At 38.9% G+C, this 12,254-nt stretch overlaps 1 protein-coding gene across 7 annotated transcripts in view; it reads left to right on the top strand.

Moving 5' to 3' along the window:
- foxp1b (forkhead box P1b) overlaps positions 1-12,254 on the top strand; it is a 167,031-nt gene that overhangs the window by 7,748 nt on the left and 147,029 nt on the right. For 6 of the 7 annotated variants that reach the window (XM_060868362.1, XM_060868357.1, XM_060868366.1 and 3 more), the window contains exon 3: positions 6,355-6,440. The exons of the other annotated variant lie outside the window; for it this stretch is intronic. The gene's annotated coding sequence lies outside the window, so the exon portion shown is untranslated. The remainder of the gene's footprint in view (positions 1-6,354; positions 6,441-12,254) is intronic. 7 annotated transcript variants of the gene reach the window in all.

Below are 12,254 nucleotides of genomic sequence, written 5' to 3'. Positions count from 1 at the left end.
GACAGAAAACACCCCAGTAATCTCATGTTTCCTCTTCACTTTCAAACAGAGATCTCAACAACATCTCTGTGTTTATTCAAATTCACAAAGGTCTATTAGTTTTACTACAAGCATGCTTACGTATGCGTACTTGGGGGAGATACGCTACAGCGTCTTATATTAAATGTAATGTTGAGTCTTGGAGTCTGCCGAATACTGAAATTTACTTCTTCGTTGTCAACATTTAATGATGTATGGTTTGTGTGAGCAAGGTTTAATAATAATCTTCAAATAATCTGTTATTACCAAGGAATGCATTTGATCAAGTAGTTAAAACTGTATTGTGTTTGGAGGCGATGTGTTATACACCTCTTCACCCAGCAACCTGAAAATGCCTTAATTCAGTAAACCGTCTCGTGTGCAAACGGACAGGGAAAAAACTCGCAGCTGGTACAGTGGCAAATTGTGTGGGTTTCATCTTTGGTACTGATTCTTTTTAGTTTGAGAAGAAATCTACATTTCTTTTCGACTTATGAGGTTCAGTGAGAAAGCTGGTATGTAAATGAACCGTAGGTGAGAATCCCCATTAAATCTCCTGAGATAGCAAGGAGAAAAGTTTAAGCAAAGCATTCTCAGCTGGGCGAGAGCCTTTTAGCCGACTGTTACCAAAATGTATTTATGGTTTATATTAAACCCTTTTTTTTGGGTTTTTTGCTTAGTAAGTATCAAAATCATATGATTTGGTAACAGATTGACCACTTGGACGATAAAGATTTGAAACTAAGGACGCCATGTTATTAAAGGGGAGACCATGTATATAAGAGTTTCAAGATCTAGTTACAATTCTGGGGGGGAAAAAAAAAAAATTCATTCCAAACCATCATTTCATGTTTAGAAATCCTGCAGTGTGAGATGTGAGTTAAGTCACATCTACATTTGCGATTCTACCCTTGTCATTTTTCAAAATCCATCACCCATTCGTACGGGTCGAGGAGTATTCGTCAGTGAAAATCCAAGTACGAGGAAGAGGAAATCAGCACGCAAGAGCGTATAGCAAAGTGATCTATTATAAGCCAGAACGTTGTGATGCTGGTGTGTACACAGGCATCCTTAGGCTTGTTCAAAGCAAATCATACGTTCGAGTGTTCTTACACGTATTTTATGAAAACAAAACTGATTACTGTTAATGTTTGCAGGTTAAGTCACACCATAAATCACATGAACATGGTTCCGTATTAATGCGTTAGTCCAGAAAGCACTCCGAGATATTTTTATTTTTATTTTATTTTTTTTTTCTTCCCTATTTCTACTTTTTCGTTCTTTCTTTTAGAATGTGCTTCTATTAATGAGGTGTAGAGGACATTACCAAGGAACCTTGTCTCCCCGATTCCTTTTCCCAAACCTCGCCCCTTCTCGGCTTCACTCCTCCCTCTTAACTCTCTCTTCCTCTGCGTCTCACAATTTCCCTCTGGTTTTCTTGTCTTTCCCCTTTTTCCACGCTCCTGCTTTGCGTCTGCCTTTAGATTAGTCCTTCACAAGGCATTGCTGCCGCGCACGCTTTTGCGATCTATGCCAGGTGCCCTGTTTACCAGCACGCAGCTGCTAGACCAAGTTGCTCAGTTGGCACATTGTAGGGATTTGTTTTCTGTAAAAAAGAAATGAGTAAACAGTCATGTTCAAAGATGTTATCTCTGCACCAAGTGTGTTTATGCGGAGGTAAGAATATAAGTGTGCACTTTCGACAGCAGTAAGTGTAAATTCATTAATGAGTCAGAAAGTGAGAGTCCTTTATTGTGACATTTGTTTCCTGAAAAGGCAGATATTTGGAACCATTGTACAGGAAACACGTACACATTTCAGTTCTTTTTTTTTTTTTCTTTCAACCATGCCATTTTTGCTAAAAAAAAAATGTTGACTGTACATCATGACCCTTTCTTATACATATCCAATACATGTTGCATGGAAGAGGAGCATACAGGAGCATACAGAGATAGAGGAGCATATTGACTTGGTCTTCCTAAGTTAGTAGCACCTTTTGGTGCTCAAAATGACCCTCAACAGGGTTTGAGATGTTCGTTTTGAGATACATCTCTGGTCATTTGTGTTCCTGTCACTTCCATGTCTGCTCAAACTAGTCTGGCCGTTCTCTTTTTACCCCTCTCATTAATAAGGTCTCCCTTGTGTCACCAAAAATACTCTGATCTGATGGACTCCACAAGACCTCTGGTGTTCTGTGGTATCCGGCAACAAGACATTGGCCGCAGATCCTTAAGTTAGCAGATCCTAGAAGTTTAGAGGTGGGGCCTCAATGCATCAGACTTGTTTCTCCAGCACATCCTACAGATAAAAACACGTTAAACTGTCTGTCAAATTATTCCTGGGCAGCTTTTGCAGCGAGGCAAGGAGCATTATCTTTTTGAATGAGGCCATTGCCATTAGATTTTACCTCCCCCAGTACAAAGACATGTGTTTTAGTCTGATTCACATCTCTAAATTGTCCGTAGTGTGTGTGTGTGTATACACATGCTATTTGTTCATGTACTTAAATATACAGGTAATACACAGCAGACCATTTTTTGTATTGTGTTCGCCGTAATTAGGAAGTATGTCTGTATGGTTTGGTCTCTGGTTTTGAAGTTTTCCTGCTCTCAAAAAACATCTACCTGTGTTAATTGGATACACACAATCCGTAACACTGAAATATGCCATGTATATCTCTGTATCACATTTAATTGCGTCACAGCTTGTAACCTGCCATGAAGTGTGTCAGCTAAGAAACACTTGTTAACACACAGCATGAGAACACAACAAGCTCACACTGAGCTTAACTGCCATGTTAATTCCACAAAACATCCCTTCTACTCACCTTGTGTTTGCTACTCAACGTTAGTACTTGACACTAATGTTCGTCACAGCCTCATCTGGAGAATAACCCTCTATCATGTTTTTTTTTTTTTTACCTTCCTAAAGTGCAAAGGAAGATGAATTTGGGCCATAAAGGCGGCCTATCACGAGGGTCTTTTATTCTAAATGGCTCTGGGAATTGGTATCGGCGAGGCTGCGGCATTCCCAGCGCCGTCATATTCAATCAAGTGTCCACTTAGCCGCGACCGCAAGTAATTGTCCCCAAGTGGGCCACACACTGACCCTTTAATGTCTGTGCTGACCCTGTAACCTTGTCTGCAGGTCTTAGGGAAGGCCTGTAAATCACACCGCTCTTCTCCAGGCTTTTTCCTCTGTACCAGCAGGTCAAGAGAAAGTGTGTGTGTGTGTGTGTGTGTGTGGTGGGGGGATTGGGGTGTGTGTGCACACTGGAAACACCGTTCTTATAACTGCACTGTGTCGAAGAGGTCACTTGAGGGATGTTTTGTGAACTGGACTCTTCTCGTTATATTACATGGGCTGGGGTACGTTTTATACAACGTTTTATCTTGAATATCGGCTTATACGAAACGATTTGATTTAGATTTGATGGTCAGTTGATTACAGAATGCTCTCTGTTTCGCCAGGTTTCAATACTCAATTCAATGCAATTAAAATGTATTTGTATAATTGACATCGTCTCAAAGCAGCTTTACAAAACATAAACATAAAACAAAAGGTTATTAGAAAGAATAATATAAGGTATAGAATACGAAAATTCAAGATTAATATTAGATCTATTTAAATGTTTGTGTTCATCCCCAACGAGCAAGACTGAGGTGACTCAGGCGACTGTGGTGAGGAAAAACTCCCTTGAATGGTAAAGGAAGAAACCTTGAGTGCGAAATATGGCGTTTATATCTTCTGTATCACATTTAATACGGTGACATTTCTTTTTTAGAAATAACTTTATCATTCTAGATCTAATCCCATAGGAAAAGGCCTTTTTTTTGTTACTCTTTAATTAAACACTTGTAGAACACCATGGGTTTGTTTTACAAGTTACCTTTTGTCTACTAAACATTTTTTTTATGATATTAGCTTTTAATTTAATTGAATTCTACCAAAATTTTAACAGTAGACTCTTTTTGTAACAACAACATTTGTCAGTTACAGCTTAACGCAGATGCCCTTTTTGACAAATATAGAAAATAGTAAACAGTTATTTGCTCTGTAGCTTTACTCATTTAATAACTTGATTAGTCTTAAGTTGATTATTTTGTGGCTTTGAATATTGTCCACTATAGCATGTGTGTGTCATCATTTTGTTCTACTGTAACCCACCAAAGAAAAAAAAAAACGTTTTCGTTGGTTTCGGCTCAAATAGAGTGTTGTGCTGTGTGAAGTGTTTCAAAGAAGAGAACTCGGGGGTAAGTTGTTTGAAAAGCCTGTAATGCTAGCACTTTTTTCCCTTATGTAGGCTCAGCCTCCTGCCTTTTATACCTCAGTCTCTTTAAGAGCGGTGTTTAATAATTAGTTCCATAGAAGTTTTTGTTTCCTTATTTAGTCGCCGTTGTGTTTCAGCCCCTAATCTGCACACCGCATCATGATTGATGAGAAATCGTTTGATCCGTAAACATGGTATTAGATTTAGGTAAAGCAGTCAGATGAAGACAACACGTGTAGTAAGATGACTGACGCTGCAGTACAGTGCTGAGTGATCTGGGTCTCTTCAATGTGGGCTTTGTCTGTAACTCTTTTGATGATGTGATCGTTAGAAATCACGCTCTTGCCAATTCTGTTATTGTGTTCTTCAACATCTCCGAGATTCTGAGACAAGTTTGCAAATGTTTTGATAAAAACATCCTAAGAAGGACTCGGGATATCTGTGATTTAGGAAACAAGGCAATAGACATCATCTACATCCTCATGAAGTGTGGCAAATCGCAGGTTAACTAGTTTATTTGAATAGATTGCAAGAAATATCAGTAATGTGTCGTTTTGTCTGTTGTCATGCAGCTCTGCTCTCTCTCTTTTGTGTGTATGTGTTTTCTGTGTTTATCAGAATCTATTATATTAGAATTTTTTATTATATTAGAGTGTTGTGATATGGGGGGAAAAACAAAAGCAGCTTATTTATTTATATATATGGGTATATTCATTTTTTTTATATTTAAAAAAAAAAAAACCTGAAATATTTTATAAATATTTTTATAATAAACTATAAAATATTTCAGGTTTTTAAAATAATTTTTTTTATGTATATAAATATAAAATATATAAATATATATATTTTTAAATGTAAAAGGTATTACTATGAGAGTTTATATTATTTTATTTATTTATTACTTTTATTATTTTTTTTTTTTTTTTTAAATTCTGTGTATGGATTTGCTCTTTCCTTCTCGTCGGATTTGGATTTCCTCCTCCACCCCATCTCTACCTATTTTTTATTGTTGTTTTTTTTTTTTGCTACGTATCTCCATCTGTGTCCCCCACCTCTCTGTCCATCACATAATTCCTGTATTGTTGGAGTCATAAATATCAGAGGAGCCCACGTTCTGTATATTTCCCTGCTGTAATGAGAGGAACACAGATAATCAGACAGCTCTTATCTAGAGCAGGGGATGGATTTAATGGACATGGCAGAGATCTGTTCTCTGCTCACAAGTGGAGTCCCTTGGTAAAGAGTCCACCTGCCTAAATGTTGTGTAGGTGTCGCCGGCAGGTGCTGTTTTTCTGGGTCTGTGTTTGCTCCTGATTATTTTAGATTTTATTTTGGATTATTTTAGATTTGACCAATGGTATTTTGGCTGTGGTGCGCCTTGTAATGTAATAAGAACCTGTGGTGTGTGATGCCATGATCTTAGACCATCTAAACACAGATCAGCTTAATGAATGGCTAGTGCAGGCGTTTTCTTCATCGCTCACTTGCTCATCTCCATCCGGTTTCTTAACTGGCGCACTTTACAAAACGCTGACCACAGACGGAGGCATTTTATTATGCAAATGTGGCCAAGTGATGGGTTCTGCGGATTTGTCAGGACTCCTTGTCACTTTCTTAACCCTGCTGATGAACTGGCAGTTTGTAGACACAGCGTTTATAGTTATGAGGTATTCTGCGAGTCCTTGACATTCATTGTAGTAATTGCGCTGTGTCTCTTGTCTGATTATTAGCTGGATAAATATCTCTAAAGTCTAAAGTGCTTGCTCTTAGGAGAATGTTGACACGAGTTAAGATGCATTTAGGTCGTTCTGAGAACTTCTGGAATTAGTTTGTCACAGTTCAAATCAACATTTGTGGTTTGATTTCATCACGTTTTTGTGTTTTTTCCCTCACTGTTTGAGTCAAACATGTTTATGTGGGTTGTATAAATTGAAGGGACGCTCCCCACCTTTATAGCACGGTATCTGTTCCTGTTTGTAATTTGCTGATGTTAATTTGCATCTCTCTCTCTCTCTCTCTCTCTCTCTCTCTCTCTCTCTCTCTTTTCTTTATGCTCTCTATTTCAGCTCTTTGATGTTCAACCCCTCACAGTGCAGTGGTGAAATTTGATTGGAAGAATGAAATGTGAGACTTTTCGAAACATCTGATGAAGGTATTTCACCGTTAGACTTTTTCATGAAGAGATCTTTTGGATATTTAAGAGACTGAAGAACACAGTAGAAAAAAAAATATTTCTTGACCTATAATTAAAGTTCGAAAGACTTTTTCTAAAGTATTTTTAGACCCTAGAGCAGTGTGTATAGCAATGTGTAGAATGTGGACGCATCACCTTTAATAGATTTAAATGACTGGTGCGGCTGTGCGAGAACAGGTTTCATTGCAACAGGGCGACTTGAACATAGTTCTTGTTATATAATTAAAAATGCATGTCAGTAGAGATGAACTGACTTTTGTAGGAGATGCCAAACCAATGCTGTCACTTCAGTCCCCTGTTTTATGCATCTCCCTTGTTTTTCCCATTGTGTATGTGTGTGTTTATCTGTGAGAGTGAGAGAGCGAGTGTGTGTGTGAGCGAGCGAGAGAGAGAGTGTGTGTGAGCGTGCGAGAGAGTGTGTGTGAGCGTGCGAGAGAGTGTGTGTGAGCGAGCGAGAGAGTGTGTGTGAGCGAGCGAGAGAGCGAGTGTGTGTGAGCGAGCGAGAGAGAGTGTGTGTGAGCGAGCGAGAGAGAGAGTGTGTGTGTGTGAGCGAGCGAGAGAGAGAGTGTGTGTGAGCGAGCGAGAGAGAGAGTGTGTGTGAGCGAGCGAGAGAGAGAGTGTGTGTGAGCGAGCGAGAGAGAGAGTGTGTGAGCGAGAGAGAGTGAGTCTGTGTGTGCGTGTGTGTGTGTGTGTGAGCAAGAGAGCGCGTGTGTGTGTGTGAGAGAGAGACAGAGAGAGTGTGTGTGTGTGATTGTGTGTGTGTGTGAGAGAGAGAGTGAATTTGTGTGTAATTTTTCTGCACTGTTTTGGCTCAATGCTACCGACACACACTCTCTCTCACACACACACACACACAGCCAACAGAGAGGCGACAGTGACATTTGCGCTGAGGTAATGGAATCCATGGGCAATTAAATTCCAGACCTTAAATTCAAGAATCTGTCTGCACTCTCTCCAGACTCATCCCTCCATCTCTTGCCAATGATCTCCATAAAAGTGTGTGGTAATAGTGCATTTCTACAAAACCTTATTTTTTAGACCGGCAGTTAATTATAGTAAGAAACAAAAATTGCGGAAAAAATAATTCTGTTGCTTTGTACTAAACAACGCTATATATACTATATAAGAATAACGTTTGTTAGAACGACGCTTTAATGAATTGCGTTGTACGTGACATGCTGTTTGGTGGCACCACAGGTGACCTCAGACTTGTGCTAAAGGCATAGATATATACACTAGATGTCGCATTGGGGTCCTAAAAATGCGTCAAAACCGCCGCCATCTTTGTACGGTGCTCCTTTACCTCAAATGCATGGACGATGCCGGACTTCTGTGCTGCATTTGGTTGTTCAAATGAAAGAAAACTTAAAACCAGACAGCAAGGGATTACGGTTCACAAGTGAGAATGTGTTTTATGATACTGAACGTTAGGAAATTATATTTCTTGTTCCGTTGGTTTGTTTTAGTCTTTGGTTAACGACCACAGCTAATCCATGCTAGTTACTCATTAGTTTGTGACAGTTAGGAAAACAGACAATGTTTGTAGATTCCGAAGCTCTTAATAAGGAAATTAAAAATTGACCCATGCTTTTTTTGCTTAAAGGTGAAAAGACCCAACTTTATGTATGTTCTGTAAGATTCCCTTATCTGTCAAACATATTTTATTAGATTGTCCTGGACTTAACACAAGCAGAACACTCTTTTATACAGTTACTTCACTTAAGGACATATTTAATGACATTATGTCTGAAAAGGGTTTGGATTTTTTTTATCTTATGTTAATAAAAATATGTATAATATGACTTGCTGTTTATATTTGTTTTGTTTTTATTGTATTTATATGTGTTTTTGTAATTGAATTTTTGCCATGAAAATAGCTTTTGATTGCTGACATGGCATTAAATAAAATAATCAGAATCTGAATCTGTTTGTAGATTCCCAAGTGCCAAACAGAGACGTCAGTCATGGACAAGTTGCAGGGAAACTAAACACTTTTTTTTTAAGGTTAACTCATCTGACAGTTCTGGAAGGATGTCACCAGTTAGGCTGGCAATGTAACACACAAATTCAGCCTCAAAGTCAAACTTTGTGGGTTTTTTTGGTTTATGTGACTTGACTTATTTAATGTGGCAAAAATATTGCGGGAAAAGACTAAATAAAAGATTGAACGGTCTTTGGCACCTCAACTATCTAACTTTCATATTATGTTCTCAAATTTGTGATTTGCTTCCACCTTGCTTGATTTGCTTTGTGTATCATATTTAATAAACCAATACAAGTTAAATGTTTAAATGAACATGTATAGTCACACCATTGTAGCAGTATTACATGCAGTAGGCTATAAGGTGAGTAGTGATTGTTCATTTAAAGTTAACTCAAGTGGAAGAATGTAACTAATAAACTTACACCTACTAGCACTATGCACTATATTGTGAAAAAGTAGATTATCTTAATATCAAAACCTTAAATTTTCTCTGGACTTAATGATAAATAGATGTCTAACCTTTGGAACGACCAAAAAAAAAAACTAGAAAATGGCATTCGTGATGATTTATGGTGATTTTATTTCTTTGCCTACATTGACGCTAATGCATTAAGAGGAGGGGGTCCCCTGTACCAAGATGGTGGCTCAGTTGACGCATTCGTTCCAATGACATCTAGTGTATATATCTATGTGCTAAAGGATAGAGGAAGGAGAGCACAGCAGAAGAGAAGAGAGGAATAGTATACTCGCTGGTTACAGTAGTGGTCACTACAATTAACGCCTCACACGCAGGCTTGTGGTGGGCAAGTAGCATGAATCATTGATCTATGCCAATGAGGAGGAGCTTCAGCCAAGCACTTTATCTCCTTTCTCTTTCTCTCACACATGCGCTCTCTCCCTGTTTCAAGTGCTGAGGTTGCATTTGGCCAGCGGTTATGCTCCAGGCTCCTCTTTCTCACTAGTACATATCTTGCATAAAGGATCTTTGCACACAGCAGAGGCTGAACTGGAATCACCAGAGATGAGGGCTGTGTAGGGAAAGGAAGGGAGTCACACATCCGCTTGATTAACCGAATAAAAACCAAACAAAGGCCCAAGCTAATCACGTCACTTTCCCTCCCATAAAATTATAATACCACAATCCTTTCAGAGTTGCCAACATCTATGGGTCAGCCATAGCTTTTATGGCATTTCACCCTTTGCTTAAAGAGACAACTGAAAACTACATTCATTGTTCAGATATTCGAAATCTATCTAAATGGATCTAAAAATAAATCTCGGTTCTGCTTTTTTGATGACGTCTATCGTTAAAAGCGCTCTACAAATATATTTTGAGATTATATATTATATATAAAAAGGACGCAGGATGTGAAATACACATTTGGGAATATATTCTCTGTCTGCCAGTAGAAAGTCAACGGAACTGTGGTGTTCGACTGATGAAAAATACTACAGACTTTTAATTGGAGGTCTTTTACACTCATGTTCTCTCCCTAATGACTCTGAGGACCAGCATTCTGTTGATCGTTAAAACTTAGTGGTGATCAGTTCCTTCTGTAATAGTACATTTTCAGTCAGTTTATCATCATCTAAAATAAGAGACTAGTGTTGGGCAGCAACGCGTTACTGTAACGCAGTTACTTTTGACAGTAACTAATACTCTAACGCGTTACTTTTTAAATAAAGTAACTCCGTTACCGTTACCATTTGGTGCGTTTGTCTGTAACTTTTTTTAAATTAATACATTTTGGCTGAAGTGTAGCCTACAGCCTAACCTGCTTACAGCAGCGACGCATTGTAGGATTGGTGGATGCCGACCACTGTAAACACGATGACGCCGCACTGTGGGCGTGTTTCCGTTTATTCACGTATGTGCGGCAGTAATGGCGAGTCAAGGCGAGAGCAAGACGAGTTTCTCAAAGTGAAAATATGCTCATTATTTCTTTAAAAAAGTTACTTTTAACAGTAACGCGTTACTTTTTGGTGTAAATAATCAGCAAAGTAATTGAGTTACTTTTTGAATGAAGTAACTAGTAACTGTAACTAGTTACTATTTCTTAGTAACTAGCACAACACTGTAAAAGACTGAAGACTGGGTAGGTTTTTGTTTTCATTCAGTCACAGTTATATAAAGTTTATACTCTAATAAACCTTTGTAAATCAATAAGGTTCTGCAGGTTTATTGTTCAAGCTGTTAGTATTGCACCATCCCTTTCTTTCCTGTTAGTTGGCACGTCTGCATGCGTTTCTCCCTGAGCACAAAAATGCTACAAAGACTTAGCCATTAGCAAATGCCGGCTGTTTCGTAAGAGTCGGCTGTATCAGATGAAAACGTATGTAACATCCTCACTCATATACATATGACCTTTAATTACACAATACCTGTGTGTAAGGGAGTCACTGTGCAAAATACTGAGGTCAATTTGGGTGCGAAGCTGGAATGTAACGTACTGAAAAAAATGAAAAGTTTAACCACCACCAAGTTATCAGAATTTGACCTGGGTAGTGACCTGTCTGACTATGCGAGCACTGCTTTCGCTTCCCACCCTACTTCATCGCTACAGTCGTTTTGTAATCAATTTGGTTCCCATGTGATGGAAAGAAGGTGTCGGTGGCCTTGGCTGTGAATTTCATGCTCATGGTTGATCTAATTATGTAATCGTCTATGCTCTGAAATGCTGCATGGTGTTGAAACACTTTGAGCATGTCGAAGCCTTTAGTCGCTTATTCATGCCATGAATTAACAGGAGGCCTACAGTTGACATCTGACTAGCCTTGGGATTAAAACGTGTGTATTTTGCCCTTTTCTTAGAGCCAGCTCTCACGTGCTGTTTGGTACACAGTTTGCTATGCAGGCTCACAACCGTTTGACTGGAAATATATCACTCACTTAGCCCCAGTTTACCACAGTAGCCTACTGCACCACTCCATATACCATCAGATTAGTAACCTGACCGGGTCTCTCCTCCAGCACCCGATCCGTAACCCGTGCCACTCAAGGGCTCAGAGTTTCGTCAGGATGCTGTTTTTCTTTTTATCTCCGTCTCATCCTCAGTAGTTAATTACTGCAGTGCACTAATTCGTTTTGTTTTAAGAAGACATGACTCCTGTATTTCTAGATGTATATAGAATATTTAGCAGGCACCTGATTCATTTCATTTACTAAAATAAGTTCAAATATTAAAGAATTGATTCCAGATCAGGGTGAGTTTATTATTTTTATTTGCATTGGCGCCTTCTTACTAGAGAACACGTTCAGATCGTCAGTCCTTACATGAATATGTGAGCCAGAAACATTGCACGGTGAATGAAAGTTACATTATGCAAGTATGTCTTAATGACATGTCACTAGTTTCAATTGCTCTGTGAAATATTAAAAGCATTAAGAACATCGAACTGTGGCTTCCAGTTTCAGTGACGACGGGCCGATGTTGCAAACAGAACGGTGTCAGGAAAAGTACACAGGATCTGGATGAGGTCTTGGACAGCTGACTGTGTGTGTATGCGTGTGTGCCACTGTGTGTGTGTGTTTGTGTGTGCGCGTGCGTAGGAGGAAACAACAAAAACTTGCAGTGAACAGCAAATTAATACTGGTGTTTCCACACACACGCACACACTTTCCTGTTTAGACTTAAAGGTGATTGCGGGGACCTGGAAGTGGCAGATGACGGAAGTAGAGAGAGTTGTTAAAAAGAGAGAAAAACAGTATTTATTTACAGTGAAATTTCACACAGGATGCCACCCTATATACACCCCTGCTTTCCCTTGCTGCAGGTTTTATTGGGTAT

Source organism: Tachysurus vachellii, chromosome 4 (assembly GCF_030014155.1).
Source record: "Tachysurus vachellii isolate PV-2020 chromosome 4, HZAU_Pvac_v1, whole genome shotgun sequence".
Lineage (NCBI taxonomy): Eukaryota > Metazoa > Chordata > Actinopteri > Siluriformes > Bagridae > Tachysurus > Tachysurus vachellii.
The sequence above is the reverse complement of the archived record's forward strand: the minus strand, read 5'-3'. Positions and strand labels throughout refer to the sequence as shown.